We start from the raw sequence: 21,212 nt of genomic DNA on the forward strand, positions 1-21,212 counted from the left end.
ATCACGTCTCTTTAAAAAGCTGCAGCGGCCCATTATTTCTGCTTGCAAATACCCCTGGATCTTCACTTGAGAGCTGGGTGACAGGCCCCGGCTGTCGTGCTCAGCTCTGCATAAAATCGCCGTCAGCCAGTGGACTTCTGTGATGAGCAAGCTGCTAGCTTCAGATGGAGGGTAAATAAAATCCCTTCCCGGCGGGCGGGGCTTGGTCGAAGGTTCCAGAGTCCTGTCTGCAGAAGGAGCGGGAACGTGTACAGTCACGGCTCAGACCCGGGGGAAATGCCCTGTCCCCACGAGTTCACGTGGGGAGGAGTCGAAATGACAGAACGGAGATCCCTGTTGTGCGTTTTGCAGTGTCGTGCAGTTCTTCCCCAAGTAAACAGCAATCACATAATAAACTGAGTACAATCAATTATTATGGATATTTCAACCAGAATATGATGAACCGCCACGTACCCATCACCCAGATTCCACAATTACCGGGACCCGCCCCATCCCCTCCAGCTCTCCCCTTTCCCGCAACGTATTGAAAGCAAATCCCGGATGTCATGTGGATGTTTTCTAAGGCGGCTGCAACTTCCTCATCACCTCTGAAGTCTCATGGCTTTTCCAGAATCAGGATTTAAACAAGGGCTGCCCGGCATGTGGTGAAGTCTGTAAAGTCTCTTGGTTGACGCGACCCACTTTCTTCTGTTGACTTTTCATGCCCCTCCCTTGCTGATTCCAGGATCAGTGGTCCCGTGGGTGCCCCCCTTTCTGGATTTGTCTGTCTGCTGCCTCACGTGTCACATCCGAATTCCCTCCACCCGGAAGGAGAAGTGGCTTACACTGGGCGCCCTTGGCGGGGGGGGGGGGGGGGGGGGTCAGGTTTCAACTATACCCAGCCTGGGGTGTGGGAGCAACGGAGCCATTGCTTGAGAAAGTGAATGTGTGTGATTTAAGAACATTTCATGGATTATTGTTGAACTAGCAAAGCGGGTGTTTGCTCCCAAGCATTACCACCTCATTTGACGTCAGCTCTGTTCCGGGTTGAGTCGCATGAATTAGCTGCCTGCCTTTCCCAGCTGAGACGTGGATTGGAACTCAAGTCCCAAAGCCACGGCCCTGTTTTCAAGAGTGCCTGTGAGGAATTGCGAACAGCTGTGACGGAATGAAGGCCTCGTGAAAGGGGCTGTGTTAGACAAGCACATGTACTTAGCCAACCCAAGGGCCTGTTATTCTGGCCTCAATTACCTTCTGGGTCGTGGGCTTCAGTCTGGGAAGGTCAATGTTCACTTGTTATAGTTACCGAAAGACACAGACGCTGTGGGCTGGGCTCCACCACGGCAGCACCTTATAAAATCCTGGATCGTGATTCCTTTATTCCACAGATGAAGATACTGAGGCTCAGAGAAGATAAATTTGCTCAAGATCACACATCTTAGAGATCTGGGGATGAGCCTATCACCTCACCATGGGTTCCGCCCAGCAGCCAGTCAACGGCTGTTCAGTAATGAAATCAGCCGTGATGTGTCACGCTGTGTAAACTCCTCCAGCCACTCCCCACAGTTGCTCCCAGTTCTTGGCCTCTTCTCTGTTCCTTGCACTTGTCTAGCCCAGTCCTGCCCCCAGGCCGTTCTGCACATGCTGTACCCTTGGTCTGGAATGCTCTCCTGCCGGCCTCTGCCTGCTGGAACCTTCTGTGTTCATCTCAGTTCAGATGTCACCTCTTCAGAGCGGCCATCCCCGACCTCCCTGTGTAGCTCGGCCTCTATTCCCTTCTTTCCCAACTCCCAGCTTATTTCCTGTCGAGCAGTTTCACCTTCTTTATCAATCTTGTTTATTACTTCCTTGTAAATGTGTCTCCTTTACTAGAAAGTTTCCCTCTGAGGGCAAGGACCAGGTCTGCGCGTTCAAACCTCTACCCCCAGCGCTAAGAGAAAGTGATCAATAAATATTTACTCAGAAAATAGTGGATAAGTAAATGAAACAGGTTCAAATAAATGAATAAAATTCACAGTAAATGTAAATGATCTTTCTCAAGAAGTCATTAAGGAAAAAAGAAAAAGAAAAAAGGACAGAAAAGAAAAGAGAGAGTCTGCTCGCAGGAAGCTGGGCTGTATGTTTACTTCATTCTATTTGAAGAAGCAGAAATGGGACGTGAGGATTTTAACGGGCAAGTGGCATCTCATAGCTGGTCTCTCTTTCTGATCTGGTTGCTGGAGCAGTGAGACACGTTATAAGGGACAGGACCCCGCCTGCCCTGCTGGGAGCACGACCATCACTTTCTGGCCCTCGTGGGGCATCTGGACCCTTGGTTGTTTGTTCTCTTCTTTACTTGTTAAATTCCAAAGGGCCTTGGAGAAACGCTATCTTATTTTTCTGCTCTTCATCTCAGGACCTTCCTCATCCCCTGCCCACCCCGAGGGCACGTGCTCAGGACTCATTAAGTCACGGAGACCCTGACCAGGGCTCTCATCCCTCGGAAGGAGTCGCAGGGGAGCTGGGGCCTGGGAGGCATTTTCTTTTCCTCCCGCCCCTGCGTTTGGAGGCAGATAAGGGTGGCCTTTTCTTCCTGCTTCACTTCAGGTGTCCCTTCTGTGAAGCCAGGTTCACCCGCTGCTTTGTGTCAGTGACCTCCAGTCGTTTTCATGATGCTTTTATCCCAGAATCACCTCAGCACCCGAGAGAAAGGGGAACTGGTTATAAAAAGGATACACTACTCTTAATTACTCTTAAACTCCAGAGTGACTCGCCCGAGGGCAGGGAGCCAGGCTGCGAGGTGTTTGTGAAAGCAGGGGCCGTAAATCCTGCTGGCCCTGCTGTGGCTAAGCTGCCCCTGGTGGCGTTTAATCAGTGGCCTCTGTGGGACCTCTCAGGGATGCTGCCTCCTATGAAATGAGAATCCACCTGCAGCTGCCTCTGGAGGGAATGTTCCAGAAGGTGGTGGCCCCAGGTTCTCCCTCTGCTGAGTCAGGGAAGAGGTTAAGGGAGGTGCTTTGGCTTGTGGGGCATCCTTGGGATTCTTCAGACTCCGCGTACGCAGCAACACCACAGAACATTCTGTAGACCAGACCCCCTCCAGGTGGGCAGAAGGGGGGCGCTGACAAGACCCCCAGCTCCCTCCCTGTTCTCTCATGGTGCTGCTCTGCCGTCACCTCCCTGCAGACCAGCAGGCTGTTCTCATTTCCCCCTTTGTGTCTGTTCAGGTCAATCTTCAGAGGAAACCCAGGGCCCAAGTCCACCTCATCCCGACTCGAGCCCCCGCTTAGCCAGTGAGAAGCGCCCTCCCCCCTCCCCTCCCCTGAACCTCCTGGTCCCCCTCTCCATTTGCCCCTCCCCCCCACCCCTGCCCCACTCCCCACTATTTTTCTCCCCACCCCAAGTCCACCCCTGCGCACACTCGGTAACTTACTCATTTACTCGTCTGAGTTCTAGAAGGCAAACTCCTGCCCTCAGAGCTTTTGTCTGCAGGTTTTTATCTCATGTAAATGGGCAGCAGCTCCGGGAGGGGAGCAGCCCCATTTCCCCCATTTTTTTTTTTTTTTTACATCTTTATTGGAGTATAATTGCTTTACAATGGTGTGTTAGTTTCCGCTTTACAACAAAGTGAATCAGTTATACATATACACATATCCCCTAATCTCTTCCCTCTTGCGTCTCCCTCCCTCCCACCCTCCCTATCCCACCCCTCTAGGCGGTCACAAAGCACCGAGCTGATCTCCCTGTGCTATGCGGCTGCTTCCCACTAGCTATCTAGTTTACGTGTGGTAGTGTATATATGTCCATGCCACTCTCTCACTTTGTCCCAGCTTACCCTTCCCCCTCCCCACGTCCTCAAGTCCATTCTCTAGTAGGTCTGTGTCTTTATTCCCGTCTTGCCCCTAGGTTCTTCATGACCATTTTTTTTTCTTAGATTCCATGTATATGTGTTAGCATACGGTATTTGTCTTTCTCTTTCTGACTTACTTCACTCTGTATGACAGACTCTAGGTCCAACCACCTCACTACAAATAACTCAGTTTCGTTTCTTTTTATGGCTGAGTAATATTCCATTGTATATATGTGCCACATCTTTATCCATTCATCCGATGATGGACACTTAGGTTGCTTCCATGTCCTGGCTATTGTAAATAGAGCTGCAATGAACATTTTGGTACATGACTCTTTTTGAATTATGGTTTTCTCAGGGTACATGCCCAGTAGTGGGATTGCTGGGTCATATGGTAGTTCTATTTGTAGTTTTTTAAGGAACCTCTATACTGTTCTCCATAGTGGCTGTACCAATTCACATTCCCACCAGCAGTGCAAGAGTGCTCCCTTTTCTCCACACCCTCTCCAGCATTTATTTTTTCTAGATTTTTTGATGATGGCCATTCTGACTGGTGTGAGATGATATCTCATTGTAGTTTTGATTTGCATTTCTGTAATGATTAATGATGTTGAGCATCCTTTCATGTGTTTGTTGGCAATCTGTATAGCTTCTTTGGAGAAATGTCTGTTTAGGCCTTCTGCCCATTTTTGGATTGGGTTGTTTATTTTTTTGTTATTGAGCTGCATGAACTGCTTGTAATTTTGGAGATTAATCCTTTGTCAGTTGCTTCATTTGCAAATATTTTCTCCCATTCTGAGGGTTGTCTTTTGGTCTTGTTTATGGTTTCCTTTGCTGTGCAGAATCTTTTAAGTTTCATTAGGTCCCATTTGTTCATTTTTGTTTTTATTTCCATTTCTCTAGGAGGTGAGTCAAAAAGGATCTTGCTGTGATTTATGTCATAGAGCGTTCTGCCTATGATTTCCTCTAAGAGTTTGATAGTGTCTGGCCTTACATTTAGGTCTTTAATCCATTTTGAGCTTATTTTTGTGTATGGTGTTAGGGAGTGTTCTAATTTCATTCTTTTACATGTACCTATCCAGTTTTCCCAGCACCACTTATTGAAGAGGCTGTCCTTTCTCCACTGTACATTCCTGCCTCCTACAAACAGGGTTCGGAGTAGAAGGCGGCCTGCGTGGAAGAAAGGGCAGGCCCGGGGCGTGGCCGGGCTCTGCACGTCCTTGTCCTTGCTGACCGGGGATGGGAAGGGTGAGGGGACACTCATGGCCTGCAGTGCCGCTGGTCCCAAGAGGGGCCCTGCCCTGAGCACGTGAGGACACCAGGTTTCCCTGCAATCGGGTCGCTCATTAATGCAAAAGTCTATCATCCCCAGGAGCCAGGACATCAGTGAGGGGAAAGGGCTCTGAACTCCCAACTTGAAAGGTGACTGTAACCGCAACGCTGTCACAGGGCCTTGAAAGCACGAGCCCCCAGCGATCCGCGCTTCTGTCCACTCGATTCTGAGCAGCCGAGGGGCAGCCTCGCCCTGAGGAGGTGAGGGGGCAGCTGTGCCCTATGGTGTGGCCCTGCCACGCCTGCCACGTCCTGTGCCCTCGCAGCTCTGCACCCACCTGGAGGGCCTTGTTTCTGTGGCCCTGATGGCCCTGGAGATGCAGCAGAGGACGGTTTGCTCCCTTCACTGATAACATGAGTCAAGAAGACTCCAGTCCCCGGACTCTAGAGGGACAGATGGATGCTTTTTCTTTCTTTTTTCCCTTTTTCTCTCTCCCTGTTTTCTTTTGTGGGTTTTTTTTGAGGGGGCGGGTTCTCCCAAAGGAAAGGTCTATGTAGAAGGCTGCTCACTGGGTCCTATTTTCTAATAGCAAAATGCCCAGAACAATCAGGATGGGAAACAGGGGGTGAGGCGCGTGTAGCTACTTAGTGGGCTTTATGTAAACTGTGAAGTGAACTAATATGAAAACTGTAAAACTCAAGCGCGAGAAACAGTGTTGTTACGTGACAAATAAGTATAACGTGGTACGAACCTCCGTCAGTCTCCAGGCTGCACTGGCCTCCTCACCGGGTGCCTGGCCGCCTGGTCGCTGCCTCATCTCTCAGCTTCTCACGCCCACGTACACATGAGCCACCGGGGAATCCTGTGAGAATTGGATTCGGACTTAGGGGGTCTTGGATGGGACTTGAAAGTCTGCATTTTTAGCTTCCAGGTGATGAAGATGCTGCTGGTCTGCAGGCCACACTTGGAGAAGCAAGGGCTAAATTCATTTTGACTTTGAACCTTCATAACAATCCTCAAACTGCCAGAAACTGGTTCGGAGAAGCTAAGTGACCTCTCAGGTGAGTGATATTGTCAGGTAAGTGATGTCCTTGCGTAGGTGTCCTCCCCAGGGTCACACAGCAGGTGCGTGATGGAGCCAGGATTTGAATAGGGATCGCCCTGCTTCCAAAGCTGCCAGTTTTAATGACACCCTCCTGTAACTGTAACGACATGGGTGATCTTTCTATAATTTTTCCTTAAAGTCCGTTTTGCATCATTGTATTCTTAATTAAAAATTGGTTATAAGATGACTTCCCCTCCCCCAAGGACTCGACTATGAAAATTGCTTTCTGTCTTACACTGCTCTGGCTGGATTCAGAGGTGAGGGAACATTCAGGTCGCTTTGGAAGGAGGGTAAAGGCTGAACATCTCTCACATGAGTTCTTACTGTCAATAGCTCAGCAGAAACCGAAAGGCATTTACAACGGCCTAAAGTTGCAGTCGTTTTTACCATAAAAATTCAACACAGAATCTGTCCTGGAAGAGCCGCACAGACCTGAAGGGGCTGCTGTTACCTTGATGAGCGATTTCAACCAGGAGAAGCCCTGGGAGAGAGAACTGTCACCCGGATGAGACATGGACCTTGACAAAGCTGCAGCCTCTCGCCTGGTTCCCGGCTTCTTTGCCCCCAAGTGCTGCACAGTGACCACGCCCCACAGAATCCAATTTGGGGTCTGCCTCTCACGGTCCCCAAGAGGGTAAACGTCAGTCCACGTGTCCCTGCCTTAGGAGAAATTAGGAGACAGGCGATCACCAAAACAAACAGATAACAGCAACGGAAAGGAAACCCCAATCAGCGTCTGAAAGGGAGTGAGGAGAGAATAAAATGTATGTTCATAATCTATTCTCCATTTGTGTCTCCTTTAAAAATTTTTTGTGTGTACATGGGAACAAGTGCTTAGCCAAGCCCTGCAGATCTACACCCAAGCAACACAGTAGCAAATAAAAAAAGATTAACTCATCTGATTTAGCAAAGAAAAAATACCAGGTAGACAAATACTAGAGTCACCCTCCGATTTACAATCGGGACTGTCAGGTCTGTGGGGCAGAGGAGGGTCTCTTGCTAAATGGGCTATAGGGCTGTGGACATTTGTCACTTCATTTTGGGAGTGCAGACATGAACTTCCAGTTGATAGATGGAGTCCAGGCTGTCTTGTGTCAGGTGGTCTCCTGTGCTGTGGTCACCTAGACACACAAGCAGCAGCGGCAGAAGGCCCAGCGCTGCCGCCCCCTCCCTTGTGACCTGGGCTGGTCACTTCTTCCCGCCCTTCCTTGGCCTACGGGGCTGTGCGAGGTGACCTTTAGGGATCTTCAGTCTGACGTTTTGATTTCAAGAACCAGGCTGGCTTTGAGGAGGTGTGCCTTGCACTCAAGGAGTCAGCAAGGGAAGGCCTTGGTTTAATCATCTACGACTTACTATTGTGTGACTCTGAGCAAATAGACAGATGGCTTGGCGTTGCAAGGAACAGAGGATTCGATGCAAACAGGCTTGAACAATACAGGGATTTATGGGCTCAAGCCTTAGGAAATCCCAGAGATAAAAGGATTCTGGAATGACTGGATCAGGTTGTGGCTCAGTTTCCCCGAAGTTTTCTTGTTTCCTCCCTCTCTCAAGGGTCAATGCTGATTTCAGACTGCCTTCCCTCCCGGTAGTGGGGGAAGGCTGCCGTGGTTCTGAGAGCTGCCTCCGCAGCCTCCTTGTCCAGAGCGAACCTCAGAGGAGCCCACGAGTCCAGGCAAACATCTCCTCACAGCCCACTGCCCACCCGGGCAGGTGCCTCCCCTTGAGCCAGTCAAGGTAGGGGGCGTGCCGTGAGCTCACTGGTTAGACCAATCACGGGCCTCTCCTAGAGCTGGGCCCGGGGTAGCAGGCCCCTGGGGCCACGGGGCTGAGCAATTCAGGGTCGCATGAAGAAGGGGGTGGTGAAAAGTGGCCTGTAATCCCTTGACAGTTGCCCATGACAAAGTCACTGGATTTCCTTCTTTGGCAAAACAGGAATGACGATAATGACAATAATCAAAACTTCTTCCAACTTTCTCCAATGTTGTCAAATCAGGAGGTCACGGGAGGAAAGTCCTTTGGAATCAGCAAAGCTCCGTATAACTTGGCAGGAGGAGCAGATGTCGTGGTTATTACTGTTACTTTTATTTATGCACCAAAATTTGTTTGGTTACTGTGAAATTGGTTCTTTTGGGATGACAGAGTGCTTGATATCAGATATCTCAATCAAGGAAGCTGAAAATTCTTTCTCTATTGTAAAGTCGATATTGCATGACATTGATTTTTAATTAAAATTAATTTTCGGGCTTCCCTGGTGGCGCCGTGGTTGAGAGTCCGCCTGCCGCTGCAGGGGACACAAGTTCGTGCCCCGGTCCGGGAAAATCCCACATGCCGCGGAGCGGCTGGACCCGTGAGCCATGGCCGCTGAGCCTGTGCGTCCGGAGCCTGTGCTCCGCAACCGGAGAGGCCACGGCATTGGGAGGCCCGTGTACCTCAAAAAAAAAAAAAAAAAAGTTAATTTTCATTACACAATCAGTACCAAAGTATATTCCCTCTGTAAGAACATCAGAGTATCAGAAACAGGCCCAAGTCACTATTGACCTCTTGGTGTCCAGCCACTCACACGTAACCACTGTTATCAGTAAGTGTGATGAAAACCCTTACAGGGGTTTTTTCTATGCAATTGTCCATACGGACACCCAGATAAAATATGTAAGTATTCATTCCTTCAGTAAATGCTTATTGAGTTCCCACCCTGTGCCAAGCACAACGTCCACGGAGCATACATTCTACCGAATGAGGCAGAAAATGAACAGCTGGATACAGAGCAGGGTAAAGAATTGGAGGGAACTGGTGGGCGGCCGGTAAGGGAAGCCCTCTGGAGGAGGTGGCGTTGAGCAGAGGGAGGGGTCAGGAGGCTACCGGAGGAGGACTGGTCCAGCAGAGGGAAAGGCAGGAGAAGAGACCTTGGGACAGAACACGCTGCATTTCCAGGGAGCAGAGACAGAGAGGGTGAGAGGGGTGGGAGGGGATTGGGGAGTAGTGGGGGGGGGCCGGGTCGGAGGGGCTCTGGGCTGGTAGGTGAACTCTAAAGGCTTTTGGGAAATAAATGTTTTTACCTAGATGTGTATAGGTCATAGAACTGTGCGTTTTAAGATACATATATGTACGTGTATATACGTATGTGTATGTGTTTCTATATTGTTTGTACCCTTCTGCACTTTCCCTTTTCCCACGGACTCTGTCCACGTCCGTTCTGTGTCACCACGTTCCGCCTCATTCCTCCCTGTGCGCAGTGTTTCTCAGGCACGTCTACCGCAGCTGGTTTAGCCCCTCCGTGTTGACGGGCGATTCGGTGGGTTCGGTATTTCTGCCATTAGTCTGTTCTTCACCCACGTCCTCTTGTTCCGGGAATCCCTGAGACCGGCCACCAGGCAGTCATCTCAGAAAGAGGGAGCTTTGAGAGCTTCCTTCACCGCTGGGGGCCCACAGCCCAGAGCTCCCTGAAGAGCATGCGTCAGCAGGCCTCCGTGAGTCCCTGATGAACCCGCCTGTCCCGACTACACTGGACAGTGGGCAGGAGGTGAGGTGGCTATGGCAGAAACTAAGGAACAGGAGTCTGGACCAATTATCTGCTCATAACGGGACATCAAAATGTTCTCTGAAGGCTTTGGAAACTGACAGGGTTTGCGATAGCTAAAAATAGGTGCTCCAAGTCCCGGATGGGACCTGAATAGAGGCGGGGCCATGCTGTGTGCGGCCAAGGCAGGGGCGAGGCCAGAGCTGCAAGTGGGGCCAGTTTAGGGTGTGTGGCCACTTGGGGGCGGGGCCAACCTGGGACTGGGGCCAAGACAGGGGCGGGGCCAAGCTGGGAGCAGGGCCAGGCCAGGGGTGGGGCCAGGCTGGAGGCAGATCCGTTTAGGACGTGGGGCCGTGGCAGGGGCGGGGCCTTGCTGTAGGCTGGTGAAGGGCTGAGTCCAGGGTCTCACGTTTACTTTACTGCTCCGCTGATAATTTTCATCAGTCTTAACAATTGTCATGACTACACGTTTCTTTAAAAAAACACTATTGAAAAGGAGCCACTTTAGAGACTTTGCTCGTGAGAATAACCCGGCCCAGAAACTGCTTTTTTTGTTGTTGTTGTCTGTGTTGGGTCTTTGTTGCTGTTTGCGGGCTTTCTGTAGTTGGCGGCAAGCGGGGTTGGAGCATGGGCTCTAGGTGCATGGGCTTCAGTAGTTGCAGCACGCAGGCTACAGTAGTTGGGGCTTGCGGTCTCTAGAGTGCAGGCTCAGTAGTTGTGGCGCGCGGGCTTCGTTGCTCCACGGCATGTGGGATCTTCCCGGACCAGGGCTCGAACCCATGTCCCCTGCGTTGCCAGGTGGATTCTTAACCACGGCCCCACCAGGGAAGTCCCTCAGAAACTGCTTCTATCCTTTGCTTCTTGTGAGGGCCTGACCTATGAGGCCCGTGAGTCCCCTGCATATCCCTTATACAGTGAATAACAAACACCATGACAGCTCCAGAGAGAGACCGGAGAAGAAAAGCAAAAGCTTAATTTTAGGACTTTTAATGGCATTTGGGTCCTGCTTGTGAGCACATTGTCCCTTTGCCCGGGCCACACAAATTATGTAGTTGGACCTATCTGGAGAAAAGTGTCCCTCGCTCACTCTGTCTTCTCTCCACTCTGTTTCTCACAGTCAGCAGAGGAACTCTTTGGAGGCACAGTCTCCTCCCAGCCTGCCCCAGCTCCGTGCATATGGCAGCCCCATCCTCACGGCTCTCAGGCCAGCCCCCGGGAGTTGTCCTCCACTCCTTTCCCCCCTTCTCATCCAGCAGCACACCCTTCCTGCTCTACCTGTATCTACCTGTTTCACTAGCATCTGACCCCCTCCCACCGCCTGCACTATGGTCACCTGGCTCAGGCCATCATCACCTCCTCCTGGCACCCCCCAGTCCCCCTGCTCCAGCCCTCCCCCCTCCCCCCCCAACCTATTTTTGGCCAGACAATCCAGTTGAAATATAAACCAGATCCTGTTTCAATGACTCTCACTTCCCTCAGAGGAAAAGCTGACCTTCACAGTGGTCCACAGGCCTGAGATGATCTGTCTCCACTTCCGGCCACCACCTGTTGCGTCTCTAGACTTATCTTCCCCTTCGCTCCCCTTCACCCACTTGGCTCCTGCCACACGGGCCTCCTCACTGTTCCTCAAACGTATCCCTCCTCTCCCCTCCGGGAGGCCCTTGCTGTTCTCTCTGCCTGCAACACCCTGTCCCCACAAACCCCAGGCCGCCCCCTCCCCTCCTTCCAGCTTCAGCTCAGATGTCACCTCATCAGCCAGGCCTTCCCTGGCCTCCTGGCCCACCTGGAACCCACCCCTGCGCCCCCTCTCCCATTATTCTGCTTCATCGTCTCCATGGCATCGACCTGCATCGGGTGTGGTGCCTGTTTCCCCTGTGATCTGTCACTGTCCCTCGTCCTGCCACAGTGTCAGCTCCACGGGACCAGGGCCACCTGCTCTGCTCAGGGCTGAGTCCCCAGTGCTCAGAGTAGGCACCAGGTGCATACGTGCTGCGTGTTTGGGTGAATGAATGAATGAGATCGTGTGCTCACAGCAGGGTTATACTGCTCCCAGGAGGGCAAACTTGGTTCTTGGGCATGATAGGATCTTACTCTCTTATATAAACACACAGATGTACCTACAGTACATAAACCATTGTCTGGTAGTTCTGTAGTATTAAAATTCCATGAGGGGCAATTAGGAGAAAAATGTCTGAAATGGCTCCTTAGGGGTGATAATGAAGTAGAGTTTGAGGAACACTGAATTAAAGGAAAATCAGTTGAAACTGCAGCCTTTTCCTCCCACATTTTGCCAAGGCCCTGGTAGGAACTCAAGATAAGTGAAAGTATGTAAAACAGTCCCGGGCATTTTCCTGGTGGGGAAAAGAACAGAAGGGCCTCGTTGCTTTGGGGAAACATTTTTTTTTCCTGCCAAGGGACAGACTTACAAAGGATGATATTTACATTTTCCTGAAGCCTCTAATTTTCTCATTTATCATCTGTCAGCGCCCGAGGCCCCTCCACAGCACGTGGAACGCTTGCTCGCATCTATTGATCCCTCTACCAAACAACGTCTCGGTCACTGGGAGAAACTCGTTCCTGTTGCCGAGGCTGCTAATTTCATCCACGAAAGCCACACTGTGCTGTCCTCGCAGGTGGGATCTGGGGGCGTCTCCTGCCACCCTGAGCTCTGCGTCCCCCGAGCTCGGGCTCCTGTAAGACAAGGGAACCGTGGAAACCTTCCCGCAGCCCGTTCCTGAGAACGTGAGCAGGGCGGCTTGCGTGAGGGTGGACGTGGACCAGGGCTTCGGGAGTGAGGCCGGGGCTTCTGGAACTCCTGACCCCGCTTGCTGGACTCACCCAATGGGGACCTTGACGGAGGGGCTTTAGCCAGCCAGAGGGAAGGCAGAGCGGGCTGGTGCCTCTGCCCCTAGGAGAGGTCTCAGGGCGCCAGGGAGGGCTTCCCCAGGGTCCCTGAGAACCCTCTTCCCTTTCCTCACCATCAGCTCACCCCAAGCCGCTGACGAACACCAGCCTCTTTAGAGAAATTCAGTTCGACCCTCAGGGCAGTGGTTCCCGGTTCCAGCTGCCCCTGTGGCACTGTCCCCACTTCACAGGTGAAGGACACAAGTGAGAGAGCCCCCCAAGGTCACGCGGAGCTGGATGTAACACATGCTTTGGTGCGTGCACATTTGAGGATGTACATGAAGGGGTTTATAATCTCCAGCCAGAATGAAGGTGGAGATCACTGCCTCTAGGGAGCCTCCCTTTGCTCCCTAGAAAGTGTGAGACACAGTCAGTAAAGACACCATGTCCCCTTAAGCTTGGGGAGAGAGCACCGTTTAGTAAAAAGGAGCCCTCCCCACTGTTCTGAGATGTCATCCTCTCACGATCTACAGTCTACGGGGCATCTGGTGCACTTCTGGACCCTCTCGGGTTCCGTGGGGCCCAGGCTTCCTGGGGGCTGCTGGATCGCATAGGAATTCGGGGTCACTGGAGCGCACCCACCGCCCCAGACCCAGTGGATGCTCGGGATGACCTCTGACCCAAAGCCGGAGGTGGGCATTTGCGGAAACCAAAAGCCAGTGTGCATCTGAGTCAGGCGCTAGGGGACAAAGAAGCTTTTGTGCGGATGCAACTGGGGGAGGGGCCAGGGCGGAGGGGGTGGGGATACAGGGCTTCCCTGCAGGGTCTGCAGCACAGGCCTTAGTGAGCAGGTTCAGAAAGGGACCCCCAGAGGTCGGGCCGCAGCACAGCAAAGTGGGTGCTGCAGCAGGCATCTGCCGCATTAGATGCGGCAGGTGCTCAGAGATGCTGCTCTAGGAGTCAGGCCAGCCCAGCATCTGGTGGCTTCGTGCTGTGCCCCCCACAGTGTCAGGAGCTGGGACAGCGCCTGCGGGGGCCTCAGTATTTTCTGGGCTGATGTAGGTTGCTTGTGCTGTCCTGAGAGGACATCTGTGCTCTGACCCCTCACCCGGCTGCTCTGCTGCTCCCAGGTCCCTCACGTCACCTTTCCCAGGTGGACATGGATTCCAGGGACAGGCCACCTACGGAGCCACCAAACAGAAGTCAGTTCCCGTCGGGCACGGTGCTTCCCAAGCTTGGGCCACTCAAGGGCACCTTCACAATTGTTGCTCACTGTGGCGTCCACGCTGTTACCTTATTTAATATTTACCTTTAAGCCAGACCAACTCCTACCTTTCTTAAATAAATCCATTCATTTTTGTGCTACCTACTTTAACCTAATCCCCCATCTTAATGAAATCACAGGTTTGAGGAACAAGCTGGAATTTCCCCCCTAAATCACATTTAAGTGAAAAAATAACAAAGCAAAAATGTACTCTCTCACTTATCGCTGTATAAGCTCACTGGCCATTGCCAATACCACCCAATACCAGTGGCTTAAATGAGGCAGAAGTTTGTTTCTCTCCCGAGGCATGGCCTTGGCATCGAGGCCTAGGGCTGGGTGGCAGCTCCAAAGGGATTGACCTTGACCTTCTTCTGTCTTGCTGCTCTGTCTCCTTTGGACCCTATTTTTGTCCACCTGGTCTAAGGGAGTGCAGGTCACATCAGGCAGGAGGGGAGGAGAGAAGGGCAGGGGGGTGTATTCATTGTTTGAAGGTGCACTGGGAGGATACACCTGCAAGATGGGATAGGAGATTCCGTTACAGCCTAGGTGGCCATGTGCGCAGCTGAAAATGGGGATTTCTAATATTCCAGGAAGGGGATGATGGATACCGAGGGACAGCCAGCTGCCTCTGCCCCTTCTGTGGTCTCCTAAGATCATCTCCTCTACCACCAGGGGCGTGAAAACCAGCCTTTTAGGAGAGCGTCCTTTCTGACACTGCTATGGGGGTGGGGATCAGCAGTCCCGTGAATCGTGGCTACAGGACCTCACTCAGCATGGGGAGCAGAGGCTGCCCACGATTCCACCAGCACCGACGGAACCCACACACATTTCCTGACGCCTGCTCTGTGCCTCGTGCGCGTGGCGTCGACATTACCTGACACAGAGACAAGGCGAGTCATGCTCAGTATCCCGGGCTACTTCACAGCAAGACGCAGACCCCAGGGCTGAAGGAGAGGTCGACATAATTCGGTCCGACCTCTGTTTTAGAGACTGCTCACCTGGAGTCAAAAGCTGGGAAGGGACGGGTTTGAGGTTACACAGCTGTAAGTGATGGAACCAAAAGCCACTTCAATCCTCGGACTCGTTTCAGAGACCCCACCACACCCTCACTGGTCCTGTTCCCCTGCCTGTGAGCCCCCTTTTTAAGTAAATGGATACATGATCACCAAATCAAACACTGTTGAATCTGTCTGTTCCCCGCCCGTCTCTTTCCAGAGACATCTACAGTATTCCTTTAGCCGTTTCTGCAAGTTTCTTCCAGGTCTTGTAAGAGTGAGCTGTTGGTGGTGCTTTCAAGCTGTGCTGATGTCTTTCAAATGTCTGCACCCTTGATGAGGGGTCAGCGTCCCTCCTCCACACGCACCCCACCTCCCACCACCCTCCACAGGCTAATCATGATTTTAATTACATCATAAGCAGCATTTATGTCACGTGACCAGGTAGATGTTATTCACTGCAGAACCCATTTCTGTGATACGGCTGCATTTTCTTTCTTCTGCATCTTTTGTTTCCCCAGAGTTAATAATTTCCTTGTTCTTTTTACTTGCAAAATTGCTTACAGATACTTCGTTCTCTCCAGATCCTCCATCATTCCTTCCAGTCCAGTGTTTCTCAACCTGTTTTGACCACAACCCATGACAAGAAATCTATTGTACAATGAGGCTGGTGCGCGCGCCCACACCCCCGCCCCACATGATATAGGAAGCTAGAATTTCACAAAACAATATTCACTTTCACTGTAAGTGATACCGTTTGATAGTTTCTACTCAATTCTGTTATTTCACATTTTAAAATGCTGGTTGAGACTCATGGAATTGATGTGAGGCCCTGCTAAGTTGCCTCGACCTGCCCTTTGGGAAGCTCCGCACTAGCCCAGCTCAGCCCCGCTCTCCCCGGGCCCCCAGCTCCTCCCTGGCAGCGGTGACTCTCCTGTGACCGACCAGCTCTCATCTGGAGACTTTTCTTTGCTCCTCTCCACTATTTGCTGACTACTTTTTCATCAGTTTTCTGCTTTCCACAAGTCACTTCCAAATTATTTCTTTTTAACTGAGGAAAATAAAATTTGTAGTGACTCTTCAGCCTATTTGATTTTTTTCACCTTTTCTCCAGTAACAGAAAAATAAAAGGGTGAAGGAGAAAATTATAATAGGAAGAAGTCAGAGAGCAAATTGGGGAATTGATTTATGCATGGTTTTGGTTCTGCACGAAGCCAAGGATACTCAGATGAAAAGCCAGGCCTCCAGCCATGTATCATTTCTGGCGACACCCAGACGATGGAATGAAATGTTCACTGTGGCTGTAAATCAAAGTGTCTCACCTCAGCAAGCTTGACTTTGGGCAGATGGCTCTTTGTGGTGGAGACTGTCCTGAGCGTCGTGGGATGTTTAGCAGCATCCCTGACCTCTACCCATGAGATCCCAGGAGCCTCCCTCCCTTAGTTTTGACAACCAAAAGTATTTCCAGAAACTGCCCGATACGCCCTGAGGGCAAAACCACCCCTGGCTGGAATCTCTGCTCTGAAGGTCTGGGTTCTGCCTGCGCCTGTGATTCCAGGCAGCATCATGGCCTATGGACGATGCATCAGGCAGAGCCTGAGTTGGTCGATCGCATCCTCCAGAAGCCGCAGCAGGTACAATGAGCAGACGCCTGTCATTTACTGCCTTGGTTGTGTGTGGGACGCCACGGGGACTCATGCAAACCGGCAGCCCAGGGCCTGCTCCAGGCCAGCTCTCCACTGACTCAGTGCTCCTGAGGACTGATCTCGGCCTCCTCTGAGTTATTATAAAGTTATTAAAAACTAAAATCATTGATGGCCCGGAACTGACTCTGCCTCTTCTTAATAGGCTCACTAGCAAATTACAATAAAAATAACCTGGGGCTCATGAAGCTATTAGTAAAATGGGCCATTTACTGTCACCTGGGGACATGTTACTGTACTGTTTCAGCATCAATATCTGAGATGAGGTCCATGGGAAAAGGTGACCAGAGCTGCCACTGAGACAGTTAATTGGCCAAGATGTGTCACTCACCGAGCTGAAACCAAAGTCACAACTACGGGTCTAACGTTGACCTAGGAATTCCTTGCAAAAGAGGCAGGAGTGGTTTACTGCAGTGCTGACTGTCCCCTGGGTTCAGAGCAGGCCTGTCCCCGCCCAACAGGCTGAGGCGCGGGGAGAGTGGCCGGTCTCTCATCAAGCCAGTGCTGCCGAGTCTGAGTCTGGAACACCAGCGGAGGGACCAAGTCATTCACTCTAATGACTGGAATTTCACCACCATAAACCAGCAGGAGGGCTGATCCGGTGCAGATCAGCGAAAGTGGCATAAAAACGTCGGGCAGCTGGTTAGCAGGGATGCACAGATGTTTGTTTCCTCCTCCTGAGAACTGCCTCTCAGCCTCCTCAAAACAGTGTTCCTGCATTTCCTTTGTCAGCCCGGGGGTGGGTCCCTGGGCTGGAGGCCAGCTTTGGGCCCCTCCACGTGTCACAGTCCCGCTGCCCCTGCTCGGTAATCCCGGGTAAATCCCGAGCCTTCCCCGGGTCAGGAAACACACCGGAGACCTGATTACACAAGACGCAGGAGGAGCTCTGAGCAGAGATGAAATGTGGGGATCGGCCACGTCGTCATTCGTCATCCTGTCTCAGCAAGTTCGTTTGCAGAGAGTAACTTGACAGTCCTTTCAGAATTGGAACAGCCCCACATCATGTGCCCTAGAGGGAGGTATTAATGGATGAGGCGGCAGCCCTGTGGTTCACTTAATTAAAATCACTGGTTCCTGCAATACTTACGGGTTAAGCACTCATCCTGCAATTCCTGCGCCCAGGGCAGGGCTGGAGGGGGTCCTGGGCTCTCTCTGCAGGCGCTGTTTCACACTTGGGCTCCCCACATACTCGGGACACGTGGTGCTTCAAGTCTCCGTGTTCACGCCTGCACGTGAGTGCGTTGTGCGCCGGGAGAGGCTTCACAGGTACGTGCCGGCACCGGGGTGCCGGCAGGGGGCTGGGCGGCGGGCGGGCTGGGAGGGTGCGGCGGCCTGAGTTCACGTGGTTCTCAGCTCTTAAGCCCTGAGGCTGGGAGACGATAACGTTCCTTCTCTGCCGTCGAGCAGAGCTCAAAGCCAGGCCCACGGACCTGCTCGTTCAGCTCTCCAGTCCTTCCCTGTCCGGATTGGCAGAGAGAATTCCGTTCATGGAGGCCGCACGAGGAAGTCCGTTTGTGGCCCCAGGTCAAGCTGCCTTGTCCAAAGCAGCCTCGGGAGAGACACCGTGTGTCCTCGGCCCCCATGCGATCCTCGCATCTCTGCTTCTGGCTTCTGGACCAGGAGCGGGGGAGGCACGGGATTCATTAGCGGCCACAGATCCCAACACACATTTTAGAAGTTAAACGCGACTCCCACGTTCTTCTTAGAAGAGTTCTTTATGTGATCAGTCCGAGTGCAGTCTAGTGAGTGTCCGTGGTTTTCACGGTGTGGGTGGTGGGGTCTGGGAGGACAGGTGTCTTATAGAGACGGTCCTCGCTGGGGAGGAGGAGCCCCGGGGCGGCGGAGCCCAGCTCTGGGGAAGGAGGGCCTTTCTGGCGGGGCTGGGAGGAGCCACTGCTCCCTGGCCGGCTCCGCTGCCCGTCCCGGGTGGGATGTGGGGTCCTTGGGGACGTCACTCAGGGGAGGGCAGCCCCCGAGCGACAGGACAGAGGAACAGAGGCTGCACCACAGCTGAGCTTGACCTTCCCGTTTGTTCTCCGAGAGGCCCTTGCAGGCAGAGGTCTAAACACCCGCCTGCAGGCGGAGAGAGGGAGGCGCTCAGTGAAGAAAGAAACCCCTTGGAAATGTTGTCTGTGAAACTCAGCCTTTGTTGCAGAAATGCGTCCAGGCCTGAGCTAAACGTGGCTGCCCCTGGCCCCTGGGGGAGCTTGGCCCCGGCCCAGCGTCTGTCCTTCACTGAACACAGTGGGCCGTGCCCAGATCGCGGAATAAGAGGCCACAGGAGAGATGCAGGACATCCGACTGGTCCAGCCACCTCCTTGCATGTGGGGCAGGTGAGGCTCAGGGGGCAGAGGGACCCCTCCAGGCCCGCGGGTGACGGGTACAGAGCCGAGGCCCGAGGTCCCAGCCCCAACTCCTCCCTCAGCGCTTTCTCTGCCGCCGGCATCACTCATCGCAGGCCAGGCCTGCGCTGAGCACTTTCTACCTCAGTGAGTTTCATCCTGACACAGGAGCCCGAGATGATCCCCATTCTACAGACGAGGAAGCCAGGCTCTGAGCGGCCGCGTGACTTGCTGAGATCCACAGCTGCTCGTGGCAGGGGTGGGACTGCGACCCAGGACTGTGTGACTCCACAGGGCCCCGCCTTCTTCTGCACCCTCCTCAGAGGGCGTATTCCACCCCGTGACAATCAGGTTTTCCTCACATTAAAGAAGAAAATGTAAATTGTCAGGAGAGTGATTTTCTAACGAGATGCTCAAGGGAATTTCTACAACTTTGAGCATTAACAGAAATGCTAATAGCTAATATTAACATCTGCCCCTCTGTTGTAAGCACTTTGCTGGGATTCACTGTTTAAACTTTAAACAAACTCATGTGAGATGATTTTATGTGACATCATTACCCCTGTTTTACAGATGTGGAAATTTCATCAGGGAGAAAAGAAATCACTTGCTCCAAAACCCCGCGTCCAGAATTCTGTTTCCCTGGAAATATGTCCAGGATGGGGATTTTCACGCCTATGGGAAGTTGCATTGTTGGGCATCATTGTCCTAATTCTTCACCCTCCCTTCCCTGGATCCTTGCCCTTTGTCACGTGACTTTGTAGTTTTCCCCTCTAGATGCGGAGTCTCTTGTCTCGTTGAGGTTAGATTTGGTTATGTGATTTGCTCTGCCTGATGGGATGTGGGCAGAGGGTTGAATGTGCTTGCCCAGCTGGTCCTGACCTCCTGTGCTCCGCCTTCTCTATGAGAAGAATATGCCTCTGGTGTCACTGGTCCTGGGAAGATGAGAGACTCGTGGACAGACCCGGACTCAACCCTTAGCTTGAAACCAAGTAAAGCCAGGCCCGGCCTGGATGTGATGAACCCCAGCAGACGTGTAGACATGAGAATGAGAAATAAATGCTTGTTGTTGTTTGCAACTGAGTTTGGGGGCGGTTTGTTATGCAGCTTAATTGGGACGATAGCTAACGGATACAAACCCCTGTGAGTGAACACACTGCAGCCCTCGGAGCATCCACACCACTTGCCCTCAGCACCAGGGAAGGAGCCCATCTTCTCCCCGCCACGCCACATGTCCCACTGCCCCCGAGCATCTTCACGTTAGACGGCATGCCCTGACTGCTGTCTTGTGTTGGCACGCATTCCAGGGGACAGGCACCAGGACCTTCTTGTCTGTGTTCAAAGAGCTTTACTGTCACGCACATGCGATTTATGTCCAGTGTGGGCTTGGGTTTTTCCTCTTCCCCATTCGGACCTTAAAACATCACAAGAGTGATTCAAGATTCCTAACTAAGGATGTTCATGGCAATAGTATCTATACTATCCAAAAACAAAGAGAAGAAGAAGGGAAAACAACCTTACAGTCCAACAATAGAGGAATCATTGTACATCTATAGCATGGACTATTCCAGAGCTGTTAACATTTATGTTTCTGAAGACTACTATATGGTACTGAGCAATGCATACAATATACTGTGAAGTAACAAGGCAGGATCTGAAGACTGCATATTCAAACTAAACCATAATTTAAAAAAATAAGTAGACGTTTTATATATGCAGTAGAATACTGGAGTTGGATTTTATTTTTTCTGTATTTTGTAGGAATATTTTATAAACTTTGTTACCTTTTGGATCAGAAAGTAAATGAACATAATTAAAAAGAAAAATATAATAAAGGCATAGAGAAGCCTTGAGCCATGACATTTCACTTTCTTTTCAGCTGGAACAATTTTTTAGCCTCACAAACTGTCCCTTCCTCCCTGGCAAGCCCCCGGGGCAGAGACCCTGTCTCCTTTCTGTCTTGGTGGCACTGGGAACATAATCAGGGCTCAGTAAATAATTGATGATCACAAAGACCCCAGAAGGAGCCCATTCACTGCACCCGGGTGGACTGGTAACTCCTCAAGGCATTCTCTTAAGTGCATTTCATTTCTTTTTAATTTTTCTCCAACTTAAATGGATGGAAATGAAAGCCAGGAGAGAGCTGCTGGCTTGCTGAGAGCTAGAAAAGAGAAAAATAAATGAATGAGAGCAGTCACTGCAGGGCCCCGCGTGGAGCCTGAACCCCAGGCAACTGCAGGGCTGAATGTCCCTTCTCAGGCGGGGGAGGGGCCTTTCATGCCCATCCCCACACAAGCGAAGACTAGTTTCCTTTTTGAAACGAGAGTTTTTTGCCCAGCAGTTCTCCGAGGCTCTATGATC

General features: G+C 51.7%; 1 long non-coding RNA gene across 1 annotated transcript; it reads left to right on the forward strand.

Moving 5' to 3' along the window:
- The first annotated feature begins 17,372 nt into the window (after nt 1-17,372).
- On the forward strand, nt 17,373-19,914 carry LOC137206469 (uncharacterized). The gene is made up of 3 exons (XR_010934659.1): nt 17,373-17,775; nt 18,665-18,842; nt 19,425-19,914. It is a non-coding gene; the product is annotated as an uncharacterized lncRNA (long non-coding RNA).
- Nucleotides 19,915-21,212: the final 1,298 nt, after the last annotated feature.

This window comes from Pseudorca crassidens, chromosome 15 (assembly GCF_039906515.1).
Source record: "Pseudorca crassidens isolate mPseCra1 chromosome 15, mPseCra1.hap1, whole genome shotgun sequence".
NCBI classification, from domain to species: domain Eukaryota; kingdom Metazoa; phylum Chordata; class Mammalia; order Artiodactyla; family Delphinidae; genus Pseudorca; species Pseudorca crassidens.